The sequence below is a fragment of the Camellia sinensis genome, chromosome 13, assembly GCF_055761805.1.
Source record: "Camellia sinensis isolate YWXY chromosome 13, ASM5576180v1, whole genome shotgun sequence".
Lineage (NCBI taxonomy): Eukaryota > Viridiplantae > Streptophyta > Magnoliopsida > Ericales > Theaceae > Camellia > Camellia sinensis.
In genome coordinates, this window is record NC_138973.1 from 100,905,200 (window position 1) to 100,920,771 (window position 15,572).

General features: G+C 39.5%; 1 long non-coding RNA gene across 1 annotated transcript in view; it reads left to right on the plus strand.

Annotated features, from left to right (window-relative positions):
• The window catches only part of LOC114256217 (uncharacterized), a 29,499-nt gene extending 14,254 nt beyond the window's left edge, over positions 1-15,245 (plus strand). The window contains exon 2 of the long non-coding RNA XR_014349313.1: positions 14,971-15,245. This is a non-coding gene — a long non-coding RNA (uncharacterized LOC114256217). The remainder of the gene's footprint in view (positions 1-14,970) is intronic.
• The last annotated feature ends 327 nt before the right edge of the window (positions 15,246-15,572 follow it).

Sequence of the window (15,572 nt, forward strand, 5' to 3'; positions counted from 1 at the left end):
ACCCAAAAATGAGATAGTAGGAAGCCAAAACTCACACTTGTTAAATTTAGCATACAATTTTCGGTCTCTCAAAATCTGTAAGGCAAGTCTCAAATGATTTTCATGTTCAGCTTTACTCTTGGAATAGATCAATATATCATCAATGAAGACAACTACAAACTCATCTAAATATGGCTTGAAGACTCTATTCATTAAATCCATAAATGCAGCAGGGGCATTAGTCACTCCAAATGGCATTACTAAAAACTCGTAGTGGCCATACCTTGTCCGAAAAGCGGTCTTCTCAACATCCTCGGCTTTAACTTTAAGCTGGTGGTATCCAGACCTAAGGTCGATCTTAGAAAAGACTCGTGCTCCATGTAATTGGTCAAGTAGATCATCAATCCTAGGTAATGGGTACTTATTCTTGATAGTGATCTTATTAAGTTCTCTATAATCGATACAAAGACGAAGTGTGCCATCCTTTTTCTTAACAAATAAAACAGGTGCTCCCCATGGTGAAGTGCTCGGCCTAATAAATCCCTTATCCAACAATTCCTGTAATTGTAGTTTCAATTCCCTAAGTTCAGCTGGGGCCATTCTATAGGGTGTTTTGGAGATCGGCTGTGTTCCCAACATGATGTCAACTGTAAACTCTATTTCTCTATCGGTTAAGTGGCCAGGCAATTCGTTCGGAAAGACGTCGGGGAATTCACTAACAACTGGGATGTCGGCTAGATTAACATTTTCATTCTGATCGTTCAGTATACTACACAAGTAGCCTCGACACCCTTTCTGAATTAACTTATAGGCTTTAATGGACGAAATCAAGTAAGGTGGGGGCACTATCCCTTTACCCTGGAAAATAACCTCGGCCAGGTTTGGGGGTCTCAGTGTGACACTTTTCGAAACACAATTAATAGATGCATGATTTGCGACTAACCAGTCCATTCCCAGTATAACATCGAAATGAGCTATGTCCAGAGGCATTAAATCTACTAACAATTCAACATTCTCAATCACAACAACACATGCTCTATAGATGGATGCAACAATCATAGATCTCCCAGATGGAGTAGACACAGATAATACATGATCGAGGGGTTCTAGTTCTCTATCAATTTTCTCGGCAAATTTAGCAGATACAAGCGAGTGCGTAGAACCCGAATCAATTAACACATAAGCATCTTGGGAGCAAATTAGGAGTATACCTGACACCACTGTCTCAGCATTCTGAGTGTCCCCTGGTACTAGCGCAAATACTCTGCCCTGTCTCATCTGCCCTTTCCCAACATTACCCTTCTGAGCGGAACCCGAGGTACTCTCACCTTTCTTGTTGTTATCAGTCTTGGTCTTAGGGCAATCTTTCACATAATGACCCACTTCGCCACATTCATAACAAGTTCCAGACGTCCGTCGACAGAACCCGAAATGTTGCTTCCCACAATCCGAACACGTCGGCTTAGCACTACCTTCTCGCCTTAGGTTACCAGCACTGCCCATATTCGTCTTCTTCTTGGTGCCCGGCTGTCCTCGGCGATTGTCATAGTTCTGTCTCTTTCGCTGGTTTTCCCCCAAACTCTGGTATCGATTCAGGTTAGCTTCGGCCTGAATGGCTTTGTCTAACACTTCAGCGTAAGTCGGCATATTATGCAAGTTAACCCGGTCTTGAATCGGTCCGCGGAGCCCACTCTCGAACTTCCTGGCCTTCATGTATTCATTGTTGGCCATGTGAGGTACAAACCTCGCCAATTCAGTAAAAGCGTGGTCGTATTCCGCCACTGTTCGGTTGCCTTGTGTCAAAGTATGAAATTCGGTAGCCTTGCGGTTTCGAACACATAGGGGAAAGTGTTTGTTGTAGAACAACTCTAAGAATCTGGTCCAGGTCAGATCTGGATTGCTTTCTCGAACCATCATCCACCATCTGCGAGCGTCATCATCTAAGGTGAATGCCGCCAACGTCACCTTCTGAGCGTCGGTGCTAGGAAAGATCTCGAACAACTTTTCTATTTCCAAAACCCACGCCTCAGCCTTCATTGGCTCTATACCCCCAGAGAACCTCGGTGGTTTCATTTTCTTGAACTCCCTGATCAAAGCTATCGTGCCATCCCCATATAAGGCTGGCTGCCGAGGAACTTGCGGCACTGGAGGAGGTGGGGGTGGAACTACATTTCGACCGTTGGTCTGTTCGGCCTGAGTCGACGTAGCACTAGCGAACTGTTGCCTGGTTTGCCTCAACTCGCGGGCCAAACCTTCAACCAATCTCTCCAATCTGTCCATTCTGTCTTCGGGCCAATCTCGGCCAATTGGGGGTCTACCTCTCCTCATGATGCTATGAGCATGCAAAGTGTGACTTTAAAACAAATAAACAAATAACCACGTAGGCAAGTAACAACTAGGCACGTCAAGTCAATGCACATTTCGTTCAAATAGCAAGTACCATGATACGAATCCTAACGTCCTTCTAAGGGAAATTCTATGCTCTTTAGGACTCAAAGTGTGTGAATAACGTATACTGAGGAACTCGTGCTCTGATACCATTCTGTCATGACCCCAAACCGCCCCTAGTAGTTTGGTGCCATGATGGCCAGTAATCCGTAATTACCGCAGGCCAACTTTCAAAAGTTTAACACAATCAGAGTATGGATATAGGGGCTCACAAATACGGAAGCAATAAATCAAAATACAAGTAGTCCATAAGAGCTATGCATAAGTCCAATGATATGGCATACATCTTTACAACTTGAATACAATAAAGTAAAATACGTATTACATCTTGATCAAAAGGCTTCTCGAGCCGTCATATACAAAATACAGTGAATACAAGCCAAGAAGCAAGATTTTCAAGATTCGCCGACATAAGAGAAATAACATTGCCGACGTGAATACAAAACAAAGCCGACATAATCATAGATCTAAAACAAGCTTTCAAAAACACATCTAGGCATCGCCGACGTCCTGCTCATCACCTACATATATATATATATAGAGGGTGAGCTTGGATACTCAGTGTATGGTACTAATAATAAAGGTTTTGCATGAATATAGCCAAAGTCCTTCAAAACAAAACATGCCAAAACCATACGAATATTAGCCGAGATTCTTCCAGAGCAAAACACATCAAAGCTTTATCAAAACAAGGGATGAATCGTATTCATCTATCAAGTCTTACAAGTCTCAAGGGATGCTTACTGACATCGGCAAAACACATCAAAACTCTAACAAAACAAGGGATGAACCGTATTCATCTATCAAGTCTTACAAGTCTCAAGGGATGCTTACTGACATCGGCAAAACACATCAAAACTTTATCAAAACAAAGAAGTCCACGCAGTAAACCGTCAGTGGCAAAACAAGGACTGCACGATCCGTAATCGATTAGTCAAGGTACTACGAAAGTTTATAGTCCTCCAGCACAAGGGACTTGTGTTACTTAAGCCCGTAGCCCCTTTTAACACGATGGTCTTGTGTTACTTAGGCCCGTAGCCCGTTTTAACACGATAGTCTTTCCAAGAGAGAACCATATCCTCTTATACATGGTACTGCGAAATCTTTCCAAGAAAGGACTGTATCCTTTTATACTTAGTGCTGCGAAAGTTTAGAGTCCTCCAGCACAAGGGACTTTTAGACTTGGTACTACGAAAGTTTAGAGTCCTCCAGTACAAGGGACTTTTCAAGAATGACATCAAAACAAAGCTTATACTTGATACATCGAAACAGGGCTATTCATTCATGCTTAACAAATACTTTTATCAAGACAAAGCAAAGCAAGATTTATCAAAACAGTATAACATAGCTTTATTAAAAGCACCACTCACCTAGTTCTTCAGGTGCAGGCTCAAAGCAAAGATCAAGGTCCTACAGTCACACGGCAAATCACATTCTCAAAACAAGCTTTTCATGCATGCGAATGATCTCGGCATTCTCGCCAGATCCAAGTCAGTAACAAAGCAAAACATGCTGGGAGTTTAAACACTACTCCCGTGTCACGGAAACACACTGGGTACCAACCAGGTCTTTGCCGAGGTCCCGCACCTCCTTGCCGAGGTGTGGTCCCGATGGCCTCATTCAAAAGCAAAGTCGGGAAAGCCTGGGTTTCCCTTTGAAGAACATGAAGGACATGATGAACATGATCATGAAGAAAATGAATGCAAGATCATAACTTGTTACAAAATCTGAGATTTCATGCCAAGAGTTCAAAACAGGGACCTGGGTACCCATACAAGAAGGTCATGCAAGAATAAACACAAAAACATGGTTTTGGTTCCAAACTTTCGGATCAAAACGAGACTTTTCTTCAAGAACACACGAATACCATTTTTCTCTTCCAAAACCAACTTCAAATCGATGCATGACATGCTAAACAGATTCGATCATGCAATGCAGCTAGATGATCAATAACAACGATCAAAGTAGATCAAGATTCTAACCTCAAAAGTCGAATCTAACGGTTCAAACCTCGAAGATCAAGCTTGGAAGATCTATTCTCACTCAAGAACTTCTCCTCCTCCTCTCTAGAGCTTCTCTCTCTAAAGGTAGAGATTTGAGACAAAAATGATTTGTTTCAAGGTCTGCCGGCTGTCTTAACAATCAGCTCGGACACGTGGCGCTATCGGGTTGGTTCAACTCAAAAGGTGATTGATTGATAAGACAAGTCTATGACAAAGCGTATGCAGCAAGCTCGGGTAAGACACATCGGCAAGTAATGACATCGGCTCAAGTCAAAGCTTCGGCAACAGGGTAACAAAGACATCGGCTAGGGAGGACGACACCTGACTAAGCTGTGCCACACCTTGGCCGGGGTGTGCCACACCTCGGTCTAGGCCATACCTGCCCAAGGACAAGGATCACTAAGTGCAAAACATCTCGGCAAATATGCCCGAGGTGAAGATGGGATCAACCAAAGGGTTTCAAAACGGTTCTAAGCACGAAGGTTCAAAGGTGAACTAAGCTCAAGATGACCTTGGCTAAATGCCGAGCAAAGAACAAAAATCACGCAAGCAACACTTAAACAAAACAAGGCAAGGCAAAACTTTCAAAACAGCATAACAAGACAAAATCATGCATGAACGTATGCAAGTATGACAAGAGTAAGGTGAGGGTTGCTACAACCAGTCTATAGTTTGCCTATAGAGGGGTGGAGGGCAATAGCTTGTGCCGTCTTTGCTTGTTCTCAGAGCCAGAGTCAAGGGAGAGAGCAATCACCTACCTGTTATCAGTGTGGCAATCGGGGCACTTAAGGAGGTTTTGCCCTCAACCAGGTGGCACATCTGGTGCGTCTGGTTCAAGGTTAACACAAAGCCATCAGCCTACACTATTAACACAGGCCTCGATGGCCAATCAAGGAGCCTTTTTGGCTTAATCTGTGTATCAAACTTATGCTCCGAGGGGTGAGCAGGTAGAACAAAGACCTACAGGGTGTGTGTGTGTGCTGTTACCACGCCAGATTTGTTGTTAGCACCTTCGGTAGTGAGAGATAACTTCTTGTTGTATAATTCTATTGCCAATGTGTTGATTGTTACTGGTGCATCGCATTCTTTCATTTCATCTGCATTCACATCAGCATTGGGGTTAGAAGTGGCTCAGTTAGCATCTCCACTCAGAGTAGAGTCACCTGTTTGTGGTAATGTTGTGTTGGACCAGGGGTATTGGGGTTGTGAGATAGAGGTTGTCGGTTGCCGACTTCCTTTTGCTTTTGTGTTGATTGGCATGTCGAGTTTTGATGTTATTTTGGGCTTGGATTGGTTATCATCCTATCGGGCCATTATAAATTGTTACTGTCATAGAGTTACGGTGTGCACCTCGAGTGGTGATTGTTTTTATTTCTTGGGGGATTGAGTTGATAGGGCCTTGTTGCCAATATGTGATTTGCATGGTTGGGGCAAGCTTAGTCTCTGTCTCGCTACATTCTTGGGTGTTAAGAGCGATGTGGTTTGAGTTGAGTTGTTGAGGGTAATTTGTGAATACTCAGATATCTTTCCTGAGGATCTCACTAGTTTATCACCTCACTGTGAGATTGAGTTCTCTATTGATTTAGTGCCCAGCACGGCACCAATTTCTATGGCACCATATAGATTTGCACCTGCCGAGTTAAGTGAGTTGAAGACTCAACTCCAAGAATTGCTAGATAAGGGCTTTATCCACCCTAGAACTTCACCTTGGAGAGCACCGGCTCTCTTTGCTAAGAAAAAAAATGGCACATTGCGACTTTATATTGATTATCGAAAGTTTAACTGGGTAAGTGTTAAGAACATGTACCCATTGCCTCATATAGATGACTTGTTTGACTAGTTAAAGAGGTCTTGTTGCTTTTTCAAGATAAACTTGAGATCATGTTATCACCAGTTGAGAGCGAAGGAGGAAGATATCCAAAAGACGACATTTTGTACACAGTATGGCCGTTATGAGTTCCTAGTGATGCCTTTTGGGTTAATGAACGTATCGACTTTGTTTATGGATTTGATGAATCAGATCTTTCATGAGTTCCTAGACCGTTTTGTAGTTGTCTTGTTGGTGACATTTTGATCTACTCACCATCTAAGGAGAAACACGAGGAACACTTGCAGATTGTACTTGAGTTGCTTAGAGCCCACAAACTGTATGCTAAGTTCAGGAAATGTGAGTTCTAGTTGAAGGAGGTGAAATTATTAGGCCATATGATATCCGGGGAAGGGGTAACTATAGATTCTTCTAAGATAAAAGTAGTGCAAGATTGGGAACAACCTATGAATGCCTTTGAGATCTAGAGTTTCATAAGGTTAGCAAGGTATTAACGTCGTTTTGTGAAGGATTTATCTAGATTAGCCTCACCGTTAACTAGACTGGTGAGAAAGGGAATTAAGTTTTTATGTAATGAGACTTGCGAGAAATCATTTCAAGAGCTTAAGATTAGACTTACCACTACTCCAGTGTTGATTATTCCAAAGAGAGATTTGGGCTATTCTGTGTATTGTGATGCGTCTCGGGAAAGTTTTGGTTGTATCTTGATGCAAGAGGAGAAGGTAGTAGCATATGGCTCATGGCAATTGAAAACACAAGAGAGAAACTATCCTACTCATGACTTAGAGCTAGCAGCTATGATCTTTGCCTTGAAGATTTGGAGACATTACTTGTATGGTGAGAGGTTTGAGCTATTCTCCGATCACAAGAGTTTGAAGTATCTGTTTTCACAGAAAGATTTAAATCTGAGGCAGAGAAGGTGGATGAAGTTTATAGAAGATTACGACTTTGAGTTGTATTATCATCCGAGGAAGGCCAATGTAGTGGCGGATACCTTGAGTAGGAAATGCATTAGCAGTGCAATTAGTATTGCCATTTGAGAATGGGAAATGTTGGACACTATTGGCTAATTTGACTTGTATCTTGGCGAGTATGTTGAGTCGGTAGCTTTATTTACTATGGTTGCATAAGCTACACTTGTGAGCTGAGTTATGGAAGCACAGCGGGGTGATCATGAGGTATAATCCATCCGGGAAAAGATATCTAAAGAGAAGGTAGAGAAGGGCTTGAACGTGTATTCTAACTCTAGTGTTAGATATCTTGATCGTTTTTTTGTGCTAGAGTCTTGTAAAGAGGAGCTACTCTAAGAGTTCCACCATTCACGCCTTGGAGTACATCCGGGAGGCACAAAGATGTATCACGACCTTAGTCACCAGTTTTGGTGGAGGAGGATGAAAAAAGACATAGCCTTGTTTGTATCAAGGTGCCTTACTTGTCAACAAGTGAAAACTGAGCATTAGAGACCAGCGGGTTTGTGGCAACCCTTGTCTATAGCCGAGTGAAAGTGGGAGCATGTCACGATGGATTTTGTTGCGGGTCTTTCGAGGACACAACGGGGTAATGATGTCGTGTGGGTGATAGTCGAATGGTTAACTAAGTCAGTACAATTTGTACCTATGCGCATGAGTGACTTGGTAGATTATCTTGCCGACCTGTATGTTAGAGGCATAGTTTCAACCTCATGGGTTCCTTGTGACTATTGTCTCGGATAGAGATCCGCATTTCACGGCTCGGTTTTGGTAAAGCCTACAGAATGCCTTGGGCACTAGATTGACATTTAGTATCGCCTATCATCCTCAGATTGACAGGCAATCAGAGCATACCATTCAAATCATAAAGGATATGCTTCGGGGTTGTGTTCTTGACTTTAAAGGGTCGTGGGAGAGGCACTTGCCCTTCGTGGAGTTTGCTTACAACAATATCTTTCAGGTGAGTATTGGCATGGCACCATTTGAGGCATTATATGGCCGACTATGTAGATCTCTTGTGTGTTAGGCCAATGTGGGTGACGTACCTATGTTAGGTCTTGAGTTAGTCCGAGAAATGACAGAGAAGGTTGCACTTATCCGCAAGAGGTTGGTTTCGGCTCAGAGTCATCATAAGAGTTATGTCGATCATAGGAGGAGAGAGTTATCATTAAGGTAGGAGATCACGTTTTCTTGAAAATATCACCTAGATAGGGTTTGATGAGGTTTGGGAAAAGCGGAAAGTTGTCTCTTAGATATATTAGGCCTTTTGAGATCTTAGAGTGCATTGGGGAGGTAGCTTATCGTTTGGCCTTGCCGCCACACCTTTTCGGGGTTCATGACGTGTTTTATATTTGTATGCTTTGGAGGTATGAGCAGATCCTTCACATGAGTTAGATTGGACCGAGTTAGAGGTAGATAAGGATGCCTCATATGAAGAGAGACCGGTTAGAGTCCTAGATACATGGGACCAAGTCTTGCAAGGTAAGACAATTCCATTGGTAAAGGTGTTGTGGAGACACTATGGTGTTGAGGAGGCTACTTAGAAGCGTGAGGCAGAAGTCCGTGAGAAGTATCCAAACCTTTTTGTTAATGTTTGAAACTTGTAATGAAAATCTTGTTATGTTCGTCAAATGTAAACATTGTATATGTTTTGAAAAAGTGAATTGTATATTCAATATTAAGAACCTTGTTTATTGTTGTTATGAAAATGAATGACCGGTGGATGAGTCATGGTTATAAGTTGTTGTAATTGATTTAAATACAATGGTTATTGTGTTGATTTTAAAATTTCAAGGATGAAATATTTTAAGGGGGAGGTTATAACGATTCTGGTTTAAACCCGACCCATTCATTGTTTTAGATCCTGGATTTCTTGTCTTGATGGTTGTTCATGTCTTCTTCTATCTTATTCCTTGTTGAGATTGGTTATTGGAGTGTCTTGGTTGTGCTTGAAATAGGTTGGGAATTAGTTTTTCAAAATTGTTGCTGCCCAGATTTTGGCTTGTTCGCTCGAGCGAACTTTCTTATGCTCAAGCGAACTTTGAGAACTTCTAGTACTTTTGCAAGTCCGCAAAACTACTAGGAGTATGGCATTCTTCGCTCGAGCAATGTTTCTTGTGCTCAAACAGTCCTTCGTGTGCTTGAGCGGTCTTTTGGAACTCTCAGTATTTTTGCAAGTCTACAAAAGTACTAGGAAGGAGGTGTTCTTCACTCGAGCAGTACTTTGTTCACTCGAGCGGTCTCTCTTTTTGTGTTTGGTTGCTCAAGCGGTGTTTTGGTCCCTCGAGCGGTCTACGTGTATATCAGTCTGTAAAAGTCACTCTTTGAGTCACTTTTTCATATCTCTCTCTCTCTCAACATTTCAAAACTCTAAATCTAGACGTTCTCTCTCTAAAACTCATCTTCAAACTCCAAATACTCTCAATCTATTGATCTTTACCCTAATCCCTTTGTTAAAAAGGTAGAGCTCACCTAGAGCTTTATTTTAATCGGAGTAAAGTTAGTTTTCGGCTTCGTCGGGATTTCTCCACTCTCTCTCTCTCTCTCTCTCTCTCTCTCTCTCTCTCTCTCTCTTTCGTCTTTTAGCTTTGAGGTTGGGATTTCTCGACACTTCAGTATGATTTTTGACTTGCTTGTTTGTCATTTTAAGGAAATCTTGATATTGGGGATTTTAGAACAAATCTAGGGTTTTGGTTTGAAACCAAAAGAGGGTTTTTCAAATGAGTTCTTGAAAATGGTTGTGGAATTTTAAATGTGGTTGAGTTATGGTAAAGTGATGTATTTCTATTCTTGGAATTGATTTATAAAGAAAATGAGATTTTGCCCTAAAATGTGAATATTTCATTTTGTGAAGAGGAAATGAAAATGATGTGGGTTTTATAAAATTGGAATGATGATGATAATTATAGTGGAGTTGGATATGCATTGTCACTCTCATCTTGAGATTTTGAAAAGTATATCTTTATTGGAAATTATCTATCTATTTAAATATATTTATTTTGGGCTATCAGTGGAGAATAGCTATGATTGTTGTAGAGATTGCATGAAAATTAGGTGAATTTAAATTAATTTCTCATCCATTTGCATCGAGCATTGTGACATATTTAACACATTGAAAATGTTTATTGTTTTGAGAAAAAATTGTGAATACCTTGGTGAATCAGGGTAAGAGTGTAGTTGTGATATTATGTTGGCCTGTGTGTCCTTAATGAAAGTCCAAAAACTCACGCTGATAGGTGCCTGGCCTTCCGGTTAATACCCGTAAAAATGACAATTGGTACTGCTTATAGCCTATTTGCAAACACGTCCTAGAGATTCCCATTGTTGTATCCACTATCCTGTTTTCTATTAAAAATGAAACGATTTTATGACTTATGATATAAACCTGGCATTACATGGTTTTGGAAAGAGATATAAAATGTTTTGCCACGAGCATTGCATATGCATTCACCTTATAATTTTATTACAATTCATACACTTTGATAGTTTCTCTACTGGGGTTTAGCTCATCTTATGTGGAAAAACCATTTTCAATTGCTGATGATATGTCTCCGCCAAGGCTGTAGCTTGGAAGGACTTGGAGCCAAGAGTCTCTTTTTTTGTTGTTGTAATTATTTTTGTACAAGCCAAGAACTTTATTTGTATTGAGTTTCAAACTCACTTTTGTTGTAACCAGGCATAGACTTGGAAAGTTGTAGCCATTAAGGCATTCATTTATCTGTTTAACTCTTATTTCACATCTTTTGCTTATGACACATGCTATAGATTCAAGGCTAAAGCTTATGAATGTATAGTTGAATGTGCTATCTTTTGTACAATTAGATCATATGAATGTAAAAATATCATATTCTGAAATGTATTGTTAATTAGTAAATATTGTCAGATGGTTTTATTGTTACATTTTGGAGGCATTACATACTGATTTTGAATCTATAGCCTAATTCCCGTTTGTAAAAACTTGTCCTATAGAAATTCTTTTCTGAGCTGGTTAATGTACTAAAATGGTCAAATGGCGTCGGATGTGAACGAAACTTAACACACAACTAACAAGGCACAAATGACTTGTAGGAAAAGAAGGGACTCGAAACTGGTTCCCAATTTTGAATTTAGAGCCTAATTCTCGTTTGTGAAAACTTGTCTTTTAGAAATTCTTTCTCGAGCTGGTTGACGCACTAAAATAATCAAACGGCATAGCATGTGAATGAAACTTGGCACATGCAATTAACTAGGCACAAATGACTTATAGGAAAAGACAGGACTCGAAACCGATTCCCAGTTTTGAGTTTAGAGCCTAATTTCTGTTTGTGAAAACTTGTCCTTTAGAAATTCTTTTTTGAGCTGGTTGGCGCACTAAAATGGTCAAACGATGTTGGATATGAAATAACCTTAACACACATGACTAATTAGGCACAAATGACCTGTAGGAAAACATGGGCCTTAAAATTGGTTCCTGGTTTTGAATTTAGAGGCTAATTCTCGGTTGTAAAAACTTGTCCTTTAGAAATTCTTTTCAAGCCGATTCACACACTAAAATGGTCAAATAGCGTCAGATGTGAATGAAACAAGACACACATGACTAACTAAGCAAAAATGACTTTAAGGAAAAGACGGGACTTGAAACCGGTTCTCGATTTTGAATCTAGAGCCTAATTCCCGTTTGTGAAAACTTGTCCATTAGTAATTCTTTTTCGAGCTAGTTAACGCATTAAAATGGTCAAGCAGCGTAAGATGTGAACAAAATTTGGCACACACAACTAACTAGGCACAAATAACTTGAAGGAAAAGACAAGACTCGGCCACTTCATATTGATTATTTGTTCTGTGTTTTGTGTCACCTATATTGCCTTTTTGTTAATGTTAATCTCACATTTGTTTGATGTCTATTAGCATGAATTACTAGAGACTGTTGTGTCTGTGTTTGAGCACAATTGTTTGGCTGAATTTATTGTTTTGTGTTTATTCGATCATTGTTAGATTATAGGGGAATGTGTTCAATCAATACCTGATTTTAATAGTATTATCATCATTTTAGAATGTAATTAAAGTTTCTTCAGATAGTTCATGTATACTGATAGTCCAATTGGCAAAAGGACTTCTTATTAGTGACGATCCATTATGTGAAATTGATGGAGTTCCAATTGGGCCCGAATATTGCGAAGTATTTGTCTTAAAAGTGAAAAAGCCAAATGTTCATTTGGAAACACCATTCTGAGATCTAAGAATAGTTGGAGAAGATGGTGGAAGATATATTGTGTGGTGCTCGATTCATATATATGTTACAGTCTTTTTTATTTTTTTTATTTTTTTATTAAACATCAAATGTTTTACATTTTTGTAAGCTTGAAATTAATTATATTGTGAATATATATATATATATATATATATATATTTTTTCTTTTGCAGATGCTACCCTTTGAGTACGTGATGATATCTTTATATATCGATATTGAAACTTACTATTGATTCTAAAAGAAGCTATGATATATATGTTTTTTTTTTATTTTCTATTTGTATTGTCGATACTTTCATTTTGTTTTAGTACAAATTTGAATTCTTGAATTATCAAAAAACTATTAGTGTTATTGAAGGATATTTTATATATTTTTGAAATGAATATTTGGTTGATGTTGTATTATTACAGGACATATATTATTATTCATAAATACATATATATGATTTTGTGAATGCAAATGTGGATGTATTTTATTTCAGAAAATATTAATATATTGTATAGGGAAATAATTGTAATATATTATGTATGCTTTTATTTTTTGCAATGTCTAGAAATTGTTACAAAACTACAATATAGTGATCCCAGTTGTCCCTTTACTGTCCTGTTGTATTCCGGACTCGGTTCCGTGAAGTTGGTATTTGTATCTATCTTGTTGTCGTCCTTTAATTCCACCTGATTGAGTTTTAGGATGTTTTGGGAAGGATTGTTACAGGTTGGTTAGGCCTTGGTTTCAATTCCTTGTTGCTCAGTTTTTAGGCTATCCGCTCGAGCGGGTCTTCTTGCGCTCGAGCGGGGATTGCACACCTCCAGTATTTTGTGTTCGTGCAAAACTTCTGTAGATGTGATTTTTACGCTCGAGCGGGTTTGTTTACGCTCGAGCGGTAGCGCTCGAGCGGGTTTGTTGGCGCTTGAGTGGGTAGTACTTTCTGGATATAAGTTCTGGGAGGGGGAAATCTACGCTCGATCGGACTGGTTTTCGCGCTCGAGCGGAAGTGCTTTATTCTTGTGTCTTGGCGCTCGAGCGGGCCTGATTGAGCTCTAGCGTGTCCAGATTTTTGTTCTTGGCGCTCGAGCGATGTGTTCTTCGCTCGAGCGGGTCATGCGTATATGAGTTATTCGCTGGGTGATTTTAAATCACTTTTTACTTTCCTTTCTCTCTCCTACTTTTTCTAAAACCCATTTTGAGAGCTCCTCTCTCTGAAACCTTGACTTCTCTCTAGGTATTGATCTAGTAGGAGTGATTTCCTCACCTTTGGCCTTTACAAAAAAGTTGTTGATCGTCGAGGGCTATCTTTTGATCCGAGAAATTCGTGGGTTGGAGCATTTTCGTCTTCTTCACCTTCTTGGTTGGGAGTCATTTTTTGAGGTAGGGATTCCTACTCACTCTTATGGTCTTTAACCTAGATTTTTAGTTATTTTGATAAAGTGTTGAATTTGGGAAATTTTGGGACTTAGGGTTTCAAAATGTGTTAAAGAGGGTTTTGTGATTTTGGGCTCATAATATGTATTTTGGGTTTCAATTGGTGTTATTGATGTTGGTTGTTGATATTTAGACCATTGGGTCAATATTGAGGAATGGGGTAGAAAGCCCTAATTTGGTTGAATAAATTAATTGGTATAATTAATTTGGGAAAATTTGTGGACTTATGGAATTGAGTTGGAAGTAATGTAATTGGCTCATTATGTTGTGAAATGATGGAGTTGGATTTGTAAATCACTCGCTTTTGAAAATATTGATATTTTATCTGTTGGAGCTTTTATTATCTGTTTAGAAATAATTGTTTGGGCTACCGGTGAAGGGTAGTTTTGATTGTTGTAGACAATGCATGATGATTAGGCAAACTAAAACTAATCAATTGGATATGTCATAGAGCATGACGGTTGACAGAATACATTAACATTATGTATTGATTGATTGTGTATATGACCTTTGTGTATATATGCATTGTGTGTGGGGGGAGGAGATAGGGGATGTACTCCACGGTTTTGGGGAAGATAGGGGATGGACCTCTAAATCGGATGTTGTTTGGGAGGAGATAGGGGATGGACTCCACTGATACAGCTCATATGCTTGTCAGATAATGTGTTGATACAGCTCATATGCTTGTCATTGGAAGTGTTGATACAACTCATATGCTTGTCATTGGAAGTGTTGATATAGCTAATATGCATATCTGTTGAAATGTGGGTACAGCTTGTATGCTTACCTGTTGAAATGTTGATACAACTTGTAGGTTTATCTATTGTGATAATGGGAAATGTTTAATATGAGTCACTGTCTCATATAAGTAGTTGGCCAGGTTCTGAGCCATTGATGTAGGTTGTGAAATTGATAGGAAATGGAAACTGAAATGAAACATGAACATAGTGGTCATGAGATGGAAATGGGTTATGAATTGGTTTATGAAAATTGGACATTTATCAATTGCTAATGTCTTAGTTATTGCTCATACTGTGTTTAGCATATCTCTACTGGGCGTTGGCTCACCCTTTATGGGACATTATTTTCAGGTACAGGTAGTATGCCACCTCCAAGGACATAGCTTGGGAGGCTAGAGGCGGATAGAGTTTTGTTGTCTTATTTCCATTTGATGTATTACATATAATTCCAAGCCAAGGGCTTAATGTGTAATTGAGTTAGTACTCTTTTTTTTGTAACCAAGTGTTAACTTGGAAAGCTGTAAGCCCGTAGGGCATTTGCTTTTGTTGTTAACATGTAATACTTTTGTAAAGAAATACTCTAATGAATTGAAGAATGTGGATATTATATATATCAATGCATGTTTGTATTGATGGGTTTAATGCCATTATTTTTGAGGGCGTTACAACTTGGTATCAGAGCGTACTGGGTTCGAATACTTTGGGTACGTGGGAAGTGATTAGAATCACAATGGGTTTGTCTCGCTTGATAGAGACTTGATGTAGTGTCATATGCTATGTGCTTAATTGATAACATGCTTATGTGACTATGTGGGTATGGAATGTAGTTTCTAGGATGTTGATTGGATCCTTGGGTTTCTGGGAGTCTTGTTAGAAAGACACTTGATCAATGCTGTTTCTAACCGAAACTCTGGTAACGCCTCGGGACTATCATTATCCGGAAATGAAATTCG